A 23,032-nucleotide genomic window follows, 5' to 3' on the forward strand; every position below is an offset into this window, starting at 1 on the left:
CTTTAGCAGGAGGAAGCTTCCGGGAGAGTCATGGAGATATCTGACACTTCTGGAAGGGAAAGAACCAGATTATGAGGCAACAGGGTCTTTTTGAGCATTCACGAGTCCCCGCCTGTTTGAGTTCATTTGTCCGCTCTGGAGCTGTAAATCAGGCAACACAGGTTGAATGGAATTAGACCTAATGGTCAGCAAACATCCTGGCTTCTGGGATATATTCCGACTGCTCAAGAAAATTTCCACATCTTGCCAACGGTAGTTATTGTGCTATTTTGAATATTGCTGGCTTAAAATTACACAGCAAGCTGTCTCAGATTGTGAAGATTTAGAGTGTGGTTACATCGGCGGGGGGAAATCACCTACTTTCTACCTAATGTAGCTGCTTTAGTGTGTTCTTGATGCCTACAAGCTTACTTTACAAAAGAAAAACCAGTTAATTACTTTTATAAAGTTAATACACCTATTGAGAAGTGAAGTTGAATTTTGGTTTGCCACACCACTGCCAAAATGTTTATCTAATTTTGAATTTCTCCGGGTTGGGGACGAGGTGGTGTAGGCACCAACTCTGTAGTGCCTCTGGCAGGCGATGCACATCCAGGCGACTCCATCAACTTCTCCACATCTACACTGCTTCACCTCTACTCCTGGGACCCTCCACATCAACCACACAATCTGCAGTAAAAACACACTTGAAAAAGTTCATGAAGGTCACCGAACTTTGTAATCACAAACTTCCAGGATAGTATAAGAATCTACTTGCTTCCTGTCTTTTAGTCAGTTTTGTTTTTAAACTCCAGAAAACTGGGAGAGTGACTTGTGATAGGTGGGTGAATAAGGTCGCACCTGCAGGCAAGCCAGAGAGAAGCCCAAACCACCAAAAGTGGGCGGGCTGGATGGTCTACAGAGCAAACAGTGCAGCGTGTTTCCCTTTGGAGGCACAGACCTAAGAACAGAAGTTTGTAGAGGTCTGAACTGGGGCAAACTGACTGTCACTGGAGAGCCTAGGAGTGCTCAAGCTGCAAACATCTGTTTTGCTCAACTATTTGAGGGGCTTAATGATCACTCGAAATTTCTGTCAAATTGCTTCTACGCTCCTGACTATTTGGCTTTGCAGTGTTGTTTGAGAAAAAAGGGAAACATTATTTTTAACATACAGATTCCTTTCATGATCCCATGTAGAATATCAAGTAGGCAACTTTGGGAGGGTGTTCACTAAGGAAGTGACTTTGGAACAATAATAGGTATAACACTATCCCGGATAGTGCAAGTTATAACACAGAGTGTTATAATAACACTGATGAAGAGGCAGACTGAGCCCCAGAGAATTTTGCAATGACACAGGGAAGTCCATTTTACAAAAAAACTGAAAGGGAAATTTCAAATAATGGCAGTTTGGGATTCCAATGTAAACACAAAGCTTTAGATACATATATATCTTTCTAGGGAAGCGTATATATGATGGGAAGACTCTGTCCTTCTGGCATCAAATCTGAACCCCCCAAAAGATGAGAAACTTTCAATCTGGGGATTCTTTAATAACGCATTAAAGTAAATAGGAGAGGGGCGCCTGGGTGGCGCAGTCGGTTAAGCGTCCGACTTCAGCCAGGTCACGATCTCGCGGTCCGTGAGTTCGAGCCCCGCGTCGGGCTCTGGGCTGATGGCTCAGAGCCTGGAGCCTGTTTCCGATTCTGTGTCTCCCTCTCTCTCTGCCCCTCCCCCGTTCATGCTCTGTCTCTGTCTGTCCCATAAATAAATAAAAATGTTGAAAAAAAAAAATTAAAAAAAAAATAAAGTAAATAGGAGATATTTGGATAACATATCTTTCTGAAAGTTACTTACTAAGATAATTTGAGTTGAGTCTCTACTCAAGAAAATCAAAAGGATTTTCTTCTCCCTCCAATATACACAGCTGACTTTCAGAGTTGTTTTTTTTTTTAATGTTTATTTACTTACTTTGAGAGTGAGAGAGAGCACGCATGTACTCATATGAGCAGGGGAAGGGGCAGAGAGAGAAAGAGAGAGAGAATCTCAAGCAGGCTCCATGCTGTCAGTGCAGAGCCCGGTGCGGGGCTCGATCCCACAAACCTGCAAGATCATGCCTTGAGTCATAATCAAGAGTTGGACACCTAACCTACTGAGCTACCCAGGTGCCCCTTGACTTTCAGTCTTTTAGATGGGCAAGACACTAGGAATTTTTGTGAAGGACCATCCAGCCAGCGTGGCCCTGTTCTGTGTGGAAAGACTGTTAGCCTCACAATGCAAAATGGGCCAAAGAGCAAAGTTGATATTTTAATAAAAGTTAATATTTGCTTGTAAAGTGGTGGAAATAGCTTACATACATGCGATTTTGCCTGAAAGGAATAGTGTTTTAAATTACCAAAAATACTTTTTTCTCTATATCATTTTTATGGATATTATTTTATGATACTTTACAAATTTATTTTCTATAAAATTAAGCCACGATTCAAAAGAAGACAAGGCGGGTGAAGTTCTTCAGTCGCTATTTGTCTCATAACAAACAGAATTTGTAAGAAACATACGTATCACACAGAACTTAAGATGCAGGCCAGAGGCTCCTGGTTAAAACATAAGAGCAAAGGTTCTAAGTGCCTGGATGGAAGACAACATAGGGCTGACAAACGGAGGATCACATGTGGTCATTAACTCAGACACCACAAAGCCCTGCCCACAGAACGAGGAAAAAAAAAAGAAAGCAAAACCTTAAAGGACAGCCTGTCTTGCCATTTGTTTACTATATTTGAACACTTGCTCCCAGGAAAGCTGAAAATTAAACACCTGTAGTTCACAGAAGCTCTTTTGGGCACCAATCTAAATTTCTAGTTGAACTGGCTTTGAAGTTGCTCCTATGCCAACATCTTTACAGCTGCTCTCAGTATGTAAACCCTGCATACACTTGACTAGAAATAGCACATTGACTGGCTGGAACTTTCTGCACAGCGTTTCAGTGAAAGACACTACTGTCCTCTAAAGCACATTATTCAACAATTAGATTTGGGCTGCCGATGCAAAAGACAAAGGCAGCACTATATCCTGTTCCATTCAATCAATTTTCTTCATGATGTCATGCTTAGGTGCAGCCTTTCAATTCACAGTTTGATTTTTTTACGTGGCTTCTAGTGATGTACAAGTCACGTAAAAAGATGTACATCTACCTCCGGGGGTACACTCATTTCAGAAATATGAGGACTTTGGTTAGAAAATCTCCTAAGTTGGAGTAACTGGTCTATTAAAACCATTAATAAGGGCGCCTGGGTGGCTCAGTCGGTTGAGTGTCCGACTTCGGCTCAGGTCGTGATCTCCTGGTCTGTGAGTTTGAGCCCCGCGCCAGGCTTTGTGCTGACAGCTCAGAGCCTGGAGCCTGCTTCGGATTCTGTGTCCCCCTCTCTCTCTTTGCCCCTCCCCCACTCATGCTCTGTCTCTCTCTGTCTCAGAAATAAACATTAAAAATTTTTAAAAAATAAAAATAAAACCATTAATAAAGGCAAATGTGAATGCTAATGAAATTTTAATGAAAAAAGTACATCTGATTGTCCCCCACTTGGTACATCATCCAAGTAATATTAATGTGCTTATTCTTTTGCTGTCTTTTGTGGATTAAAAAAATAGAAAAAGAAAAGGCAATGTCAATGCTCAGTTGATGTGATTCAGTTTTAGGAAAAGGCCGGGAGGGAACATGTTACACTAAGAGTGTTTGATAGAAGATGGGATTGAATCATTGCAAGGCGAGTGGTATCTCGTTAGCCACAAGTGGAAATGTGTTACGGCAGATTAAACGATTACATTTTCCTGTCATCCTCCTTTGGTAGCTGGTAATAAGAAATACAAAGAAGTAAAATAAAATATATTCTGGACACAGCTTGGGTGGGAGCCTTTTGCTGTCTGCTTCCCCTTTGATTCTTTGGGTTCTATCCAATGAAAATGGAAGTTGACAGAAAAAAAAGAAATGGTATCTCTAAGATGACCCCCCTTATCTTGAGTTCAGACTGTGACATTGTGTAATGCCAGTACACAAAGTTACAGACTTCCTTCATCCCACATAGAGAAAGGATTGGTTTTTTTTTTGTTTGTTTGTTTTGGGTTTTTTTTTCTTTTTTGCTTGTTTTTTGGGTTGTTTTTGGTTGCTGCATCTGGCGGGTGGGGGATCTGAAAATCTTGTGGTACTACCACTGAAACTTAAGACTATTTTTCTTGGCATCCTTCATAGAATTTTAGTCACTTTCTTTGTCAAATATTTTTTTTTCCTGGATTAAATACCATGAATTCATAAGATGAGTCAAGCTAAAAACAAAACAGTAAAGAATAAAAAGGGCAAAGTTCTACATGTATAACATAATGTGTATGCATTCTGTATTTATATATGGTATATATGTAGACAATTTTCATGAGGTCAGACAGCACGTCTCCCCGATTTACTTCTAAATCTCTAGTGCACAATGGCACGTGGCAAGGATTCACCACTCAAACACCCAGAAATTGAGAAAAACCAGACATACATACTGCACACATGTATACTTCAAAGTATACACAACATTAACACATACGTGTTTACATATATTTTAAAATATGTGTTACAAGATAATTTTTAATAACCATGAGTCTTACATGATAGAAGAGCATCAAGTCATTTGTTCCTTCCTGCTCATGATAAAAATTGAATTGAATTCTGTTCTAGGCTGAGATTCTATTTGAATTCATAGAATATGTTTGCTACACTCTAGTCAATCTCTACTTACTATGTGTAAGGCACAGACTATAGGTACTAAAGAGGAAAATTATTTCCCTTGGGGATAACAAGAAGCCACAGCAGAGATGCCGTAAACTTGCTGATGTAGGAGGCTGCTTCACTTCAGGACAGTTGTGGATTTCATGTGCTGCTTCTTCAACTTGAACCACTTGGATCTCTATCATTGTAACATTCAGTAGGCTATCACTGCTTCTAGTTCACCCACCTCGTGCCCTTCATTTTACAGATGTGGAAGTTAAAGCCCAGGAGTCTTTCCCACGAGAACACCATGAATGAAAATCAAAATGGAATTGTTTCTGCTTCCCAACTAGGGTTAATGCAAATATTGTCTAATATCTGTAGGCTTCTATTCAATTTAAACATAGTGAATAAATTTGGGGTGCCTACAGTACCTGAGGTCATGCACAATTATCTTTCCATGTGTAAATTAAATACTTATAATAATCTTGCAAATTGCACTATTTTGTGAATGAGAAAACGGACATTTCTGCATATTGTTTGAATGTACTTCTTCACTTCTACAATCTAGCCCATACCTCTCAAAGCCAGGGATCACATCTAACTTGGTTTAGTCAACATTGCATGCTACCATCTACTTCTAAGTGGCGGTAGTATGGATGGTCACAGTATTAATAACAATGAATTTAATCCAAACTTTCTTTAGAACCAAAGGATTTCAAGGAATCTTAGAGTTTAGATAACCCACTCCACCATGTTTCTTACCCTAAGAAGCAGCAACATGAAAAGAACATGAGCTTTGGAGTAAGGGGGACTTGCCATTTGTATGTGATCTTGGGCAAGTTACTTAACCTCTAAACCTCTATTTCTTCTTAGAAAAGGAAAGATATCACCTCCTTTTTTTTTTTTTTGTGGCTACTGAATGGATTAGTGAAATTCTATACAAAGTACCTTATGCAACAGCTGGAATATGACATAGTTATATTCCATCCATATATTCCATCCATTCCATCCATTACACCAGCCAGATGCTGCAAAGCACCTGTAATGGTGTAATGGATGCTGCAAAGAACCAGCCAGGTTCCCCTGAGATCCCCCTTCTCTCAGATGCTAGGACTGTGAGCTACTGAGAGTTCACGGTTGAGTCTTCCTCAGAAGACCGCCATCAGCTGAAGACAGACACCTCACCCATAGTCAGACCCACATCTGGTGACTGACCAAAGTAGCAATACAAGGCCCGGCCTCCTTGCACCAACTCTGAGGGGCACTCTGGCTCCCGAGCTGCCGATAGTGTCTGCTGAGGCTATGGTTGTGGCCATTTGAAGCCCAGCTTCTCCCTCTGCCCTGTTCTTCTTTCCCTTCCTCACAGGCATTGAATGATGAGTACACATGCTAATCTCCATCTCAGAGTTTGAGCTGCAAGAACTCAACCTGTAATATCCGATCATCTCATTGTCTTGTGCTCGAATGAAACAACAGGCATTGAGGATGCTCAACAAAGAAATCTCCATTCAAACTGCACTGATGTGACAGAAAAATACTGAAGTGAGAAGTAAAAGATGTATGTAAGCCTGGTGCCAGTCACTACCTGGGTATGTTGGGTTGCTTAAGGTCTCAGTTTTAATGGTTTAAAATGTGATGGATTATAACTCTGACACAAAGTTTAAGTTCCCTCATTTTAGTTCTGTCTTTAGGCCCTAGTGTTTCTACCAGGCCATGGAAAAAATTACCTGTACTGAAAAAAATCAGTACTTTTATTGTTATCAATTCGTAATCAATTTACAGACCCAAGATAATGAATACAGAGATTGTGATATTTTTCTTGGGGTGTCTAGGTGACTCAGTTGGTTAAGCATCTGACTCTTGATTTCAGCTCAGGTCATGATCTCACGGTTCATGAGTTTGAGCCCCACTCTAGGCTCTATGCTGACAGCATGGAGCCTGCTTGGGATTCTCTCCCTTCTCTCTCTCTCTCTCTCTCTCTCTCTCTCTCTCTGCCCCTCTCCCCCCAAAAATAAACAAATAAATATTAAAAAATAAAATAAAGATTATGATGTTTTTCTTAACATATTTGGAATGGAGAACCTTCCAGATTAATCTAACCAAGTAGAAATTTGTTAAATAATATATTATGGAACATTAATAAAAACGTATTATTGGTAAGTAAACTTTCCTATATTACCATTAAGATTGAAAGTAAGTTTGAGGAAACTAGTCCTGCTAAGTATTTCAAAAGAAAACTCCATGATTAAATATTTCTGTGTTCATGACTCATGAATTTTTTGAAGCACAGAGAGGAAGTTATTTAGTTACTGAAGCGCACTTTTGTGCACAGTGAAGTAGCAGATGCTTTCAAATGATTCAGGAATGAACGGTGGAAGGATACTTTTAAATAATCTAGGGAATTAGAAAATGACATTTTCCTAATATCCTATTTTTTACCAATCCAAAGGCATACATTTTTTTCTGCTGGAAAAATGACCTATCTCATGCCTGTATCTAAATTTGCCTCTTCCATTTGATCTTTTAACATCTGATGCTGAGTCCAATTATAAGAAGGTTCAGTTGTTCAAAGTTGGATTTTTATACTTCCTTTGATGTATTCTCTAGAGGGTTTAACGAACACCATTTTAAAAATATACTGTACTAGAACATAAAGCTATCACTCATGTTTGTTTTTTTATTGAATTTCTGGTAAGCGGGTGGTGTAATGATTCTCAAAACCTTAACTTCACCACTCCATTACCATGTAGCTAATGGGTTCAGAAAAATCCAACCACAAAAACATAATCACAGTAGTTCTCTGTAAAGAGGTACCTGAAACCTCATTGATCACAACACTTAAAATGTTCCCTGTGAAGGTCAAATTCAAAACATATTTATGAAAAATAAACCTTTATGTTTAGATTTTAAATCTGTTGGCCAGAAAAAACATGGTAGTTTGGTCCAGAATATAAAAAGAAACTAACACAGGAATCCAGGAGAATATTCAGCAACTTTATTCAAATAAAAACTCTCGTTGGTACTTGGGTGCCATGATGAAGAGCTCCCCAAGAATTTAGAAATCAGATTGTTTTTTAAAGTATTCGATTTTAACTCTTTTGTATTGATGCTAACAGACATAATCATCTTAGAAAAAAGTCTTCCTAAGACTTGACTATTAGAGCGAATGCAGAGAAAAACAATGAGTATGGTATAAGGGTATGAGTTCATATGGTAAAATACAAACTCAACGGTACGACCTATCTAAGTACTATAATGGGCCAGCAAGAAAATCTTAGAAAATGGCCCAGAGACCGGGTGCCACTAATAAGATCAAGTCTTTCAGGAGATGGATACACAAGGCTCATTTGGATTGAAAAGGTTACAAATGGGAGCCATCACAGTGTTCTAAGTCATGTTCAGACCATCGTCTGGTTTCTTACACAGGTGGACCATCTACTCTTCTGGTTCCTCTGATATTACTCATTACATATCAACAAATTTGTTCATTACAAGTTGGTTTCTCAAGTAGAGAGATCCCCATGACAGCAATATAAACAGGGGCAATATCAAAAATATTTAACAACCCATAACAATTAGACATGGGCCCCAGTCAATCAGAGTAGACACTGGCCAGGAAAGCAGAGCATTAAAAACAGCTGAATATCAGTTCTGACTGTAACTTCTGCATTTACCTTTACTTGTAAGTATACTTCCAGTTACTTGCTTAATATTTTCCCTCCCTCTTATACTGTGAGGTCAGTGAGCACAGGGACTGTTTCATTTAGTACAATATTTCCAAACCCTAGTATAATTCCTGGTCCTGGCATTAGCTCTGAGAATGCATGAATGGATGAACAAACAAACATTAGTCTGGATGAATCTACTGTTAGGAGATAGATATACTTTCACAGTGGGTTTAAACTAAAACTTCTGAGCCTTCTAGACTGCAGGTTAGACCAAGTCACCATGGCAAAGAGTGGCCTTTGGAAAGGTCTCTTGAGAAAGTTTCATCAACCTCCCTACAGATAGCCCACTATTCTGATTCAGCCCTGCAGACACCACGGGATTTCCCCGCACAGAACCTACAGTGAGGTTACCAACATAAGAAAACAACTTTACATTTTTTGCCTTCTGAACACAAATCTAAGACATAACAACTAATTTAACGATTAAGATAATAAGCCAATTTTGCTGCAAATGAAAATCTGGCTCGTAGTTCTAAGTCTGCTTATTGAAACAGTCAATTTAATTATGAAATAATAAAACTTTCTTTTTCACTTTGTTACGCTTTACTCCCAGACTATTAGCCATGTTGCCATTGGGAAAAGTGCAGTTTTACTTGAAATCACTTGACCATAAATTTGCATGAAACATAAAATACACCAGCTTAGAGGGCATATTCAGAACATGCCTGCAGGGTGAGGGGCTAATCTTTAGGATTATTGTTTCTTTCTCTATTGCATGTCAGAAACACCCACTAAAAATTCATGCGTTTAGCTGGCATGTAAACCAGAAAGACTTTTTGAATCCAAACACAGTTGATCATGTTGTGAAAAGGATTTCTAACCAAAAAAGCAAGAGGTTGAATACCATGTTTAATTTCATATTTACAAGCCAAACTTTTGTTCCGTATTTTCATTATGTATACAATGTTTATAGAGATCAGCCAACAAGTATGGGCAGAACACACTCTGCCAAGGATACTAAGGGATTTTTTCCTGTGATATACATTTTCCCCTCATCTAGTTCCTAACTGAAAACTGAAGACAGATTAGAGACAACTGCATTTTTACATCAAAAATTCAACACATCACCAAATCTGCAGCACACATTTCTTTTCTCCTTTGCCACTCTGTAGAAAATTTCTCAATCATGCAAAGCTTTCTAAAATGCAAAAGGAATATTCCTTACGTCCCTTTTGGCTTTTGTAATGGACAATATTTTACAATGCAGTTACTGAATGACTCCTAATTCTTATCTTTATTTGGACTGACAGGATTCAGGTTTTCTAATCTGTCTCTTACCTTTCTGCTTCATTCTACCCTTGAGTACCAGGAATTGTTTGAAGAGGGAGTAGAGTTGGTTCATTTCCTCATATCACTGTCATTTCAAGAGATTTGCAAATATCCTATATTCATCAATCTATTTTATCACAATGACAACTAGAGAACTAATTGAGTATCACAACGTTAGATATGTTAAACAAGGTGTGTGTGTGTGGGGGGGGGTATCTCTTCTGTTTCCTTTCCATTAAATCTTACCTACAAATTACTGCCTAAAATAGAGTGGAAACAGAAATGGAAACAGTTTTTAGTTACCATTTTAAGGCACCTAACTACCTTAACAAAAGTTTTGAAGGAGGCAGTGCCTCTTGTCATAATATCAAAAGTCTAAAGAAAACATTAACTAGCTAATTGTAAATTATTAGACTAGCCTCAGAAGTTTTCTTCTCTTTAAATATTCTTCCACACTGTCTTCTTTAAAATGTTTGTAATTAAATGCCAAGTTAATCTTAAATGCAAAGGATAAACCATATTATGCCTTTCAAGTCATGACCTAGGAGAGCTCTGTATGATATGCTAAAACTCATGTAAAATATTCAGATAGTATGAATAAAGCATTTCACATATTTTAGTACAAGGTTACAATATGAAGAAAAATATATTTATATGGTTTATCACATTGTTAGATGGTTTCTCTCTCTCTCTCTCTTTTTTTTTTTTTTTTTTACCATTTTGACCTCATGTAATATTTTTCTTATCACTAATACTCTGGAAACAAAACAGTCAGTGACACCATCTACAGAAGGGTTTTTTTTTTTCCCTTTCACATTTCACAGAGTATTAAGTCCAGAATAATAAATCATGTATTAGCATGCAAGCTAGATCCTTCTGATTTCTGTCTAAACACCCTTTCAGCCTTTCAACTGAAAAACAACAACAACAACAACAAACCACACACAAAAAAACAAAAAACTCCAGTAGGGCCTGTAACTCTTCTTCAGCAGAGATACCTTTCACATATTTCATTTAGCATTTAGGTAAGCTTTAGAAACAGGAATTCAGTGCTGTGAATTTTAAATTAATGAAGTGTACTAAATATATAATATGATGGGGTATCATAAATCTTAATGTTTCAGTTCAGCAGAATATAAATTGAGAACTCCCCTTTTTGAATTTTTTCTTTTGCCAAATAATTCACAGAAAGTCTTAACTTTTTGTACCACGTTAAAACAAGTAAGTGAGGGGTGCCTAGGAGGCTCAATTGGTAAAGTGTCCAACTTTTGGTTTCAGCTCAGGTCATGACCTCATGGTTCCTTAGATCGAGACCCATGTCGGGCTCTGGGCTGGCAGCAGGGAGCCTGCTTGGGATTCTCTCTCTCCCTCTCCCTCTCCCTCTCCCCCACTCATGATTGTACACACACTCTCTCTTTCCCCCCAGATAAATAAATAAACTTAAAAAATTATTAAATAGAGGCACCTGGGTGGCTCAGTTGGTTGAGTGACTGACTCGTGGTTTCACCTCAGGTCATGATATCACGTTTTCACGAGTTTGAGCCCCGCGTCTGGCTCTGTGCCAGCAGTGTAGAGCCTGCTAGGGATTCTCTCTCTCGCCCTCTCTCTCTGCCCCTCCCCTGCTCATGCTGTCTTTGTCTCTCTCAAAATAAACTTAATTTTTTTAATTATTAAATAAAAGTGTAGGAATAGCAAGCAATATTTTTATATACTTGTCAAAAAATCTCATTTTACAGAAAATGCAGAGAATAGATTTACAGACAAATATTTATATTTTTATCCAGCTTAATACAAAGCACCCATTCATGTGTATCTGGGAGCCACACTGAGGTACATATAAAAGCAATAGTACATGACTAAGTTAGAAGTCGGAATCTCATCTGTATTCTCAGCAAAGAATTTGCTTGTCTAAATATATGTTAAAATAAATAAAATTTGGTCTTTTCCATTACTTTTCTCTTCTAAATATATTTAACATATTTAGTGTAGGGAGATAATTCATGCCAGATGAGTATGAATGAAAATGATTTCATTCATTTTTCTACTATATGGTTGGCTCTAAGAAATTTTGATAATTAAAAAAAAATGCTTATAAACTTAGTAAAATGAAAAAGAAAACCCAATGGAAAGAACACTCCTGTCAGCTTTGTAGCTTATTATTCTGACTCGGTAAAAGAACAGCTGAAATGGCCAGGTAGTTATGAACACTTCTATAGGCTTTATTTAGATGGTAATGTTTCAATAAGAATACTCACGAAATTAAAGGTTTCATAATCAATATTCTCAAGTTAATGACAAGGATCATTTCTCCTAAAATTCTTTTTAACAGAACATACTATGTGCCACGAAAGAATAAAAATCATCCATTTTTCCCCCTTGGTTCTTCAGGATATTATAATTTCTCATTTTGAATAATAATCAACTACAGCATAAATATGGATTGCGAAGGCATTGTAAAAATGGATCTCCTCCGGAATTTGATTTTTGGAATAAATCCCTGAGATAAACTTAGTTTCCTAATGTTTTTCCTTTCAACAATTTTCTCTAGTCTCTGGGGAATGTTTTTTCCACACAGTTACATTTTGCCTCTTTACCACTTGCTCCTCCTTCCAAAACTCCCACTGCCCTGCTTCCCTTTCACTTCATTTTAGTCCTTCTTTGCGCACAGGTCCTTGCAAGGCAGGCTTTTATAACAAGTTGAGTCACCAAACACCAAAAATGTGTTTTCTAGATTAGCCCTAAATGGCACACCTTCTAGGCGCTGGATCTGACACCAGCTTCTACTTCTGACATTCACAAAACAAAAACAGTTTTGGGGACATTTCAAATTTGAGTGATTGAGGTTTTTAAAAAGTTGGTATTCATTGATAAAATACTCATAGAATTACAGAATTCTAACTGGAGTAGAATTAGAGACCAGACAACCCACGATTTCATTTTATAAAATAGAAGAAGGAAGAAAGGGAAGGAGGACAGCGTAACCTGTCCAAGGCCACATAATTACTCACACCGTTACTCACACATTAGTCAGTGGTACAACTATGATTAGAATCTTGCTCTCCAATGACCTCTCCATTCATATTTCCAAGCAAGTAAAAAACCAAGATCTCAGTTTTCCATTAAAAAAATGTATTAGGCTCTTATAATATGCTAACCAGCTCAATGAGGCAGACACTATTAATAACCCTATTGAGGAGTTAATAAAACCAAAGATTAAAGAAAATTAAGCTTTGTACCCAAGTCACAAAGCTTCTGAGTGGCAGAACCAGGAATCAGACTCAAGAAATCCACTCCAGGACTTCTCTGTCACTCTAGGAGTCCCATTATTAATTACCTTCAAATACAGAAGTCAATTCTAGGCTATCATTCTTCATTCTGAAGACCCCTTCATTCTCAAAATCCACCAGCAAGAAGGAGACTCTCTTATCACGTTCCTTTTAATTTTTAATACATCTTTCCATAATGACTTCCTATACCAATTCCGACCTCTGGATTTTATCAAACTGTTATTTTCTGTAAAGATTAAAAATGTTACAGCCCAAGTCATCCTACAGTGCCTTGCAGTTGAAGATGAACAGAGAGAGTAATATAGTAGAGCAATACTCTATTCATTTAAATCCCTTAATTTACTATGAAAGTATCCTCAGAGACCTTATGATAACAGAAACATGCATTATCTAAACTTCAAATAGATACTCCAAGTTTTGAAAAGCTACCCACTTGTAACTCAGCAGCATCACTGGTTAAGATAAAGATTTCTCTGATTCTACCTGGAATAGGTGGGGAGACAGGATGCTTCTCTCTCTGGGAAAGTCTATGACTCAAAGAGCCTAAAAAGTCCAGACAGAATGGAAGTCTCTTTATCTCTTTGTTTTGCTCCTAACTAAAAGGTAAGGAGATATCCTTTTGAATTTTTTCTTAGCACATTCAAGTTTTTGTTTTACATGACATACATGGAGCACTTACGATGATATGCTCTGTAATGTCATACACCTAAATCTCTATGAGCACTTCTAAATTCTTGCAAGTGATGCTCCTATCATAAAACCTCCTACAGTGAGTTAAGTGTACACACTGGGAATTGAAGAAATTCAGGGTTATTCATGAACAGGGAGACTTGTACCTGGTGGATAAGGCAATAAATATTTCATGATGGACAGATTGCCACAGATGGACATTCGTTCTTGGGAATACATCTGCATTTCACATTGTCTTCCTTGTAAAATAACTTGCAGTGGTTGTTGGTATGTCAGCATCACAACACATATTAATGTAACACCCACTTCTAGTATTCCTCTTTCCACAGAGGTAGAGTTACACACAGGCAAGAGCCCAATCCCACTGTGCATACAAGCTACAGTTAATAGGCAACATTTAGCATTAATAAGACAATGTAAAGGGTTAAATTTATCAAACAGGACTGGCTTAGCATCACCTAACTCTGCATCTAATGTTTGAAAGCTTTTCTGTCTGCATATCAGGAGCCAGAATCCCAATGCCAACCACCCCTGCAGCACACATGCCACGTACCAGTGCAGCACAGAAGGGAATACTTACCCTATTATGTTGAAGAGCAAGTAATACACGAGAATAAAAGCAGGGGGGTGTGGGGTGCGGAGGGGTGGGGGGAGCACCTGGTTTCTAAGGTTTCAGTGATGTAAGGCAATCCAGAAACAATTATCTGGCATTAAATATAGACAGCTGTAATGAAAAGAGTATGTAGGGAATTTCATAGTGGTTTTTATTCTGTACTTCTAGTAAAGCACATAATAATTCTTAAAGTCAAAACATCCTAAAAGCATGGATAGTCTTGAAGAAGGCCTGCTCATGACTGCCAAGTGTGAGAGAGTGTTGCACAAACCCACCCCTGGAAATCACAAAAGGATTATGCTTTTTAACATAAGACAATGCCAGTAATAACAAAGAATGATAAATCGGGGTACTCTAGCAAAGCAGGAGAAGAGAAAAAGAAATGACCAGAAGTTTGTATCACTACTCACTCTTGGCACTGCAGAGGGAAAGAAGGGGTTCTAGTTTTAGTGTGGTTTCTAGAAAGCTCTGAGATCAGTCCTCATACAACCATGCTTGATAGTTCCTAAATCAAATCCTTAGTTGCAGTGCTTCATGTCAGTTTTGATTGCCTGCTGATTTCCGCTTCTTTGGAGGCATTCACATTGTTGTTATATCTCTGATGACAATGGGCGGTTTATAGTATAGAAGGGATTCTCCACCTGGTTGGTCCTTGCATGAGTTCTAAGAGCTGTACTGACCTCCACCAAATGATTGTAAAAGCTTGCGCATATCAAGTGTCAGATTCTTGACAGGGTCTCTGGCTCAAAAATATGAACAACACTATTAATGAATATAAATACTTAAATTAATACCTGAGATTTGTACACTAGCTGGCTAAGGCAGGGTTACAAATTAATAATTGTCCTGGATATGAAGATTTAAGAATAAAACGATAAAATCCTTATGTTAGCTTAGAGTTAATACAATGTAAGTCATATCCAATGTGATGTGGACTGTGTTTGTGTCTGTCAGGGGAGCTGACAAATTTTTGGAATAATTAGCCACTGAGAGAAAAGTTCATTTATATTTGGGTTGCTTCCAAGCTTGTGAGTCGGGGAGCGGGGGTGGATAGACGAAAGGATGGATAAATGAACAATAGGTATTATTATTTGAATTGGAAAAAATAATTAAAATGGTTTAATTACATACCAGACAAAATTACGAGTTATGCTTAATTTCTTTTAGATTATTTATAGGGCTGAATATATAAATCTAATGATGTTAACTATAACTGTCTATGAAATGGTATTACCTTAGTAAAATTTTTGCTGAGAACTTTTTATATGAAAATTATATCAAAGAAAATTAATTTGGATAACTTAAAGTTTTATGGCTAAGATGAATCTTATATATCAGTGTGAAGTTATTAGCCATTATTTAAATACCAAGCACTTGTTCTAAATTTCTAAATTTATGTAATATAATAAATATTTTATTCAGAGCCTTCATTAAGAATTAAATTGTGCTCTAACTGAACTACAACCAAAGATTAGATATTCTCAACATTAAGAAACAACTTTAATATAATTGAAAGCACAGATTTACCTCAATTTCAATATGGTATCAAAGAGACAGAAGGCATAAAGAAAGATTTATTATTAGAATATTTGTTCATTTTCCACATGAGAAGTATATTTAAATTCCGTGTTGACATTTATGTGAACAATCAGATATTAACTACTCACTAACATTCATTTTGCATACATGGATAGGTGTTCCTAGGGATCTGCTACTATGCTATAGGATGCCTCCTACTTCAGGTAGGAAGTCACGTCCACATAGGAGGACGGAGTCGAGCTGAGCATGTCATTATACCTTCCACAAATCGCCCATCATTTAAAACCTCCAGTAATAAAATCTGGAGCTCTCTTCACAGGGAGGAGCCATCAGACGAAAAGATATGCTTCTCCCTTACCTACACTATCACTGTTGTCATTTTTCTGGTTTTGGTTTCATTGCTTGAGTCATGCAGCAGTCACTAAAAACAGTCCATAGAAAATTAAAACAGAACCACAATTTATTTTGTTTGAATTAAAACTTCCAAAAGAGTGAGAAATTTTTCTTAAACTCTGACACCATTGAAATATTTCTAGAAAGTGGAAATTTTGTTCACTCTAAGAGTTGCAGGGTTTTTTTTTTTTTTTTTTGGTACCACACATTCCCAAATTCACAAAGAATATCAGGCCACAAGAAATTCTTGAAAACACATAGAATTATAATAAAATGACAGCATATGAGCCTAAAGAATACTAACGGCAAGGAATTTTGAAGACTAAAACTGGACAAAAAGGTCTCTGAAGTGTATTCAGAAAGAAAAAAAATCAGGGCACCTGGGTGGCTCAGTTGGTCAAACACCTGACTCCTCATTTCGGCTCAGGTCATGATCTCAAGATTTGTAGGTTTGAGCCCTACATTGGGCTCTGTGCTGATGGTGTGAACCCTGCTTGGAATTCTCTCTCCCTCTCTCTTTCTTTTTTTTTAATTTTTTTTTTATTTTTTACATCTATTTATTATTGAGAGACAGAGAGACCACAAGTGGGGAGGGGCAGAGAGAGAAGGAGACAGAATCCGAAGCAGGCTCCAGGCTTCGAGCTGTCAGCACAGAGTCCGACGCGGGGCTCAAACTCACAAACTGTGAGATGGTGACCTGAGCCGAAGTCAGACGCTTAACTGACTGACCCACTCAGGCGCCCCTCCCTCTCTCTCTGTCTCTCTCTCTCTCTTTCTGCCCCTACCCTGCTCTCTCTCTTTCAAAATAAATAAACTTAATTTTTTTTTTTTTTTAAGAGACCCCCCCCCCCCCGGTTGAGGCACACTGTAGTGGAAGAGAAGCTGCAATGGGTGATGCAGGACCTGCCAGGCTGGTCCTGAACTTCTCTGCATGTTAGCTCACTCATTCTCACACCCTGGCAGTGAAGTCCTTGCGTGGTCCCCACTTTAATATCTCCATATCCCAGGAAGTGCAACATGACACAGGGATAGAGAATATTGGATCGGAAAACAAACTGTTACAAACTCAGTTTGTTCATCCGTATAATGACAAAAATAGCACCTAAGATTATCATAAAAGAAGAAAATATGAAAAGAAGAAAAGAAGAAGAAAAGACATAAAAGAAGAAAAGAAGATGCACGTTTGTGTGTGTGTGTGTGTGTGTGTGTGTGTGTATGATAATACATAATGTATACCAAAGTCTCTTAGAGCATGCCTCAGCATGTGGTGGCTGCTATATTGATATTAATATAACGGGTGTATTAGATTACCAGTCACATATACTACATTTGCTATGATCTGGCAGGTAACTTTTTGAATCAAGTACTTAAGTTTCAACTAGAGCAGTTATTTACTTTTATCATATCAGATAGAAAAGCATAAAAAAAAAAAAAGAAACCCTGTAAATAGTCCTCAATTCCAGTCTTAACCATATGCATAGTGAAACCAGTTGTGAATAAGGATTTGACCTTTCTCAACTATTTAGACCAAAGTCAGTCTTCCAACAATGCTATCACCTGTACCTTATTTCAGAGATAGCTGGAAGTCCCGCGTTAGTATGCCCCAGCTGCCTACTTCCTCCAAGAAAGAAAAACAAGAGAAACACCATCTCCAATGGAGCTTATCCAAAACTATGAATTAAGTCTGACTTAAAGGTTCATCCCTGGTAGAAATGTGAGCGGCAGTGTGGGGCGGAATACCACACATAGAAAGGCACTGCTATCACCCAGAAGGGGGAAAAAAGGACATCATGAAAAGTCACTGCAAGTAGCAAACGAAATTGTAACTAATTTATAACGTGGTGGTTTTTTATTCTCTCACACTTAAAAAATTATACGGTCACCTCAGTTTCCCAGCTCTGGAAGGGTTGCTCAAACCCTCTCTGGAAACTTCCAACGTAGGTTTTTTTCTTCCTTCCCACCTTTATAGTCTCTCAGATGGTCCCTGACTACATTTGCTTGATATTCTCTTTTCTGGCTTCCAAGAAATACTATCTCTCGGTTATTCTCCTTATTCATTATTCTTTTCATTACTGCCTTCTCTGATTTTTTCCTTCTCATTCCTCATATTTTGCTGTTCCCCAAAGTTCAGCTTAGAGGTCTCTTTTCCACTGACAGTTTCTCCTTTTGGAATTTCATCAAACATGATTATGAAATCCGATTAGAAATCCGAGATTCAGTTCCTGATCTCTGCTCCAATTCCTGACTTCCGTTGCAGTTGCTGACCTCTGTTCTGCATTTGTGGCTGTCAAATGAAGAAGACAACGTGCCTTCATGGATACCCTCCAAACCCTTTCCTCTCCATGGCTTTCCCATTTTAGCAAAAGGCAACTTTGTCTTCCTCGGACCTGAATTCCCACTTCTGTTCTGGCCTTCAACTTACTTCATCCAGACTTTGTATCCCTCCCTTCTGATCCTTCTTACCTAAACCTTTTTTCCCCATCAATACCAGATTAGTATTTGTAAAACAAACCTCATAGCATGTCTGCTTCCATTTAAAAAATAAAAACCCTTCGATAGAAATCAGGTGTCCAAAGGCCAAACATCTGAACCGAAATACCGACACTATTTCTGACTGCCTTTTTACTAATACTGTCCTCCCATCAGCTATACTAGAGAAAAATATTTGCATGCAGCTCCTAATACAACCTTCCGCCTGCTCTGTGTAAGCTCTTGTCTCTGCCAGAATAATACTAAATACTAAATGCGATGATAAACTCTTTCCTACATGTGTTTGTGTCCACTGCAAATTACATTAATCCTACTGAGAGTTATAAACACTCCCATAGGCTTTATACCATATGACTTTCAAAAGAATCCCACATTCTGCTTATTTTCCTGAAACATACATTATTTTGAATTTCATTCGGTTACTTCTTTTTAAAGGACTATCACAGCTAATCTCGTTGCATAAGCCTAAGTCTCTCTCTGTGCATATCAAAGGATATTTATGAAAAACAGTACAACTCTGAGTATGAAAGAGAAATAAGGTGTAACCAAAACAGTCATAGAATCACAGAATGCTGGCAAGGGACCTTTGAGTTCATCCGATTTAAATTGTGACCCAGTGCTACAACCCCTGATGGTACCCCTGCCAGACAATGTTTTGGCTGCTGTCTGACTCTCCAGTGAGAGGAAGCTCGTTACTTTGGGGAATGGGACATTCCATTGTTGGCAGCTCTTATTGTTAGAAAGTTCTTCCTCACTCTGGGCCAAGACATACTTCCTGGTAACTTTTCCTCATCACTCCCAACTCAAGTGCTACAAACACTTGGGCTTCTGTTATTTCTACAATCTGTTAATGTTTGCAAATCTACTTTATTGTTTTAGAGGGCACTGGCTGATAGAGTCTGGATCTCCTAGTCGCTAACCTATATGGTATTTGTCTAGTATACCTGATAATGAGAATTCGTTTTGTTTTTCCTTTCTTTACCACTTTCTTCCTTTAGCCACTGTTTTGATTCCCTGATTCTTACATGAAACGCTATTCTTTCTAGCTTCCTCATTATTTTTTTCAATCTTTCACCTAGGAATTTTGTGTTTCTTCTAACGTTCATATTCCTAGAATTTCAGATTGAGCTGCCATACCTTGGGGCTCACCTTGGAAATATCCTTAAACTACCACAGAACAGACTGCCACATCCATTCATTGGGAATTTTTGGAAAACCACTTTCCTCCCCAAGTCAATGATCTAAAATCATTAACTGGTGGTAATTTGTATCAGCTCTCCTTCAGCAAACACCATTAGTTTACATACATACAATCCCTTGGAACAGACTGCAGTCACTAAAATCCATTTGAATTAAGAGGAATGATAGGTGGATAGGACACACAGGATTAGAGACAGAAGGTCTGAATTTAAACTCTACCCAGCCACTAAGTCCTATTGTGTGATGATGGGCAAATCCATGAACTTCTCTGCAACTCAAACTTCCTCATCCCTAAATAATAATAAACTACAATGTCCCACAGCCGTCTGTTATATTGTTTCAACCTCACCATAGTGTAACATAGATATTTTTTGATCCTATCCTCAAAAGATCAGAACCTGAAGTACTGTTTCCAAAGTTCCCAGAGCCTGAAGCTTAAAGGTGATGAAGGGGAGTTTAAGGGCTCTAGTCCACCTGACCCCAACCCCCACTCTTGAGTATATCATACACTCAAATGAGGAAGAAGAATTCCCTGATATCCAGTGTCTTTTCTTTTATGATTCTAATGATGGATGCAAACACTGAAGGAAACAAAATAGTTAAGAAGGAATATAACCCTGAAAAACCGACATTAAATATATTTGGTCATGAATTAAAACAAATGAGTCAACAAACAATGCTCTTTTTCTAACCACCTGGGCCTCCCATCCCGTCCAATGGTGTTGCCTAGGCAGGTGTGATTCCTGAGACACTGATTAATTAACAAACCCAAAAAAGTTAGAGAGGGAGAGAGCCAAACCATAAGAGACTCTTAAAAACTGAGAATAAACTGAGGGTTGATGGGGAGTGGGAGGGGCGGGAGGGTGGGTGGTGGGCACTGAGGAGGGCACCTGTTAGGAGAAGGCCTGGGTGTTGTATGGAAACCAATTTGCCAATAAATTTCATATTAAAAATAAAAACAAAACAAAACAAAACAAACGCAAGCAAGAAAATAAACTAATGTTTCAGTCAAGTCTCATACATTCTCTTTGCTCTGAAATTTGAGGCAAACTACGGGATCATACTTCTGTAATGTTATCACCATTTGGGTGATGGAAGTCTGTGACCATCTCTCCTCTCTAGCTTTTGGAACAGTTCCAATACCTCTCAGCCAGTAAGGTAAGTGCCAGGCTATTTTTATGCTCAGTCAATTTCCTAGTGTAGCTGAGCTAGGATCCTAACTAGACAGCACACTGGTATTGCCATATGCTTAAATTTCCAGGCTTCTGGACAGAAGCCCTTCCCTGGAAGGTTCAAGAACTCCTATTGGCCTGTTCCTCCTGCCACGATCCTTCAGCCCATATTGTGGTTCTATACTTGCTTCTCGGGAGTGGGAGGAAAAAGGGCTCAAGGGTATTCTCACTAATTTACACGAATAATTTACAGAGGAAGATCTGGATTAAAGTCCAAAGATAAACCAAACAGATGTATATACAATAAATATAACCTATCTTTATTTCTCTCAAAAAAGCTATCCCATCTTGGTTCAGTAAATAATAATGTTTTATGTCCACACAACATCCAAGCCTCACAGCAAGATTTATAAAGAAAGGAAATCATTTCCTAGAGAAACTGCCTTGGAACGAGGTGGCTCATTATCTAAGCCAGCAGAATGTCAACTGTGCTTAACCCAGACTTCCTTCACAAATGAGGCAAAAAACATCCTAGTTAAAAACATTCTGGTTTAGCGGAGAACACAGAAAGGTCATCAAGCTAATATTTCCATAATTTAATTTTATTAAAAATAAAAATTTTCCATCTCTGGCATGTCTTCTAATATTTACATACGTTTAAATTTCTTTGTGACTTGAATGCGAAGAGGTTATCACTAATATTCGAGGACATGCTACCTACTCACCACTGTGCTAACAAGCACAGCCTTTCTGCTACAACACTTCTGTATCTAAGTCTTTTGAAATGAAGGATGGGAACCTATGTTTTACCGCAGAGATGTAGTCATTTTAAAGTAATCAACAAGGGGTAATCTACCGGTATTTCGACATCAAATTGTTACATCTACTTTAAGAAGAATCGTATGTCATACCTGAATTTATATATGCTTTCTCTTTTTCTGAAACACCAATGGTACAAATTTTAGCTTTGACAGTATTTTATTCTAAAGGTCTAAAGGTTTTTTACTTAACTGCCCCATTGTGAAGCTCTTGCTAACACAAGATATCAATCGAGTCCTGAATCGTAAAACTGCCGTTAACTTGTTTGCTGTAACAATATTTCTTCACATCTCATTAAAAGATGGTCTAACATTCTAGACAAAAACGTTAACATGAAAATATGCCAAATTCCACAAGCTGTGAATTAAGTTGATTAGTTAATGGAGAAGGGATGGGGGAAGCAGTGACACATACTTTCCTACTTAGTCAGAAGTACAAAAAAAAAAAAAAGGCAGTTTAAAAAAAAGAACATAGGGCAAAAGTTTTTATCAACTACTCTGTTCCATTAACCCTGCCTATAGTGATCAATATTCTTCCTTTAAAAAATGGTTTTTTTAAATAAACCACTCTAGAGCCACAGTCTGTGAATACAGTGCATTTCAGAACTATTTTCATCAATGAAAATAAAGCAAGGTCAAGTTGATGACATTTCTAAAAAGTTTTCTTTTAGCATCCTTTTCAGAGGGTCATGTCATTGTTGGATTCCCACTGCATTTTCGTCATACAGCATGATGATTATACCAGCAAACACAGAACAGAGGAATCTCTTTTCATTTCTGACCCTGCAAGATGGGATCACAGAAAGCCTCACACAAAGCTCATGGGCTGCGGGACATGTTTCACTGGACCTAAAAAGACACAGCCCTTTTTCACTGTGGCTTTTCTTTGAACTACACACTTTAAAGGAGCCATAAGATTGAAGGCGGGGAGGGGGTAGAAGCAGAAGAGAAAGAACAGGCACTGTATCTTCTCAGAAATGGAGGGAGAGGGGTGGCAAAGGTTAGAACTTAGTGGGGCAACACTAAAAAATCCAGGACAACCGAAAAACACTAGTCTGATAGTTGTGTGTGTGTGTGTGTGTGTGTGTGTGTGTGTGTGTGTGTGTGTGT

The 23,032-nt window shown here is 38.1% G+C and overlaps 1 protein-coding gene across 6 annotated transcripts in view; it reads right to left on the reverse strand.

Annotated features, from left to right (window-relative positions):
• Positions 1 to 23,032, reverse strand: part of ADGRG6 (adhesion G protein-coupled receptor G6) — a 141,719-nt gene that overhangs the window by 84,861 nt on the left and 33,826 nt on the right. The gene's annotated exons all lie outside the window — the stretch shown is intronic.

This window comes from Herpailurus yagouaroundi, unplaced genomic scaffold (assembly GCF_014898765.1).
Source record: "Herpailurus yagouaroundi ecotype Mexico unplaced genomic scaffold, PumYag 198, whole genome shotgun sequence".
Lineage (NCBI taxonomy): Eukaryota > Metazoa > Chordata > Mammalia > Carnivora > Felidae > Herpailurus > Herpailurus yagouaroundi.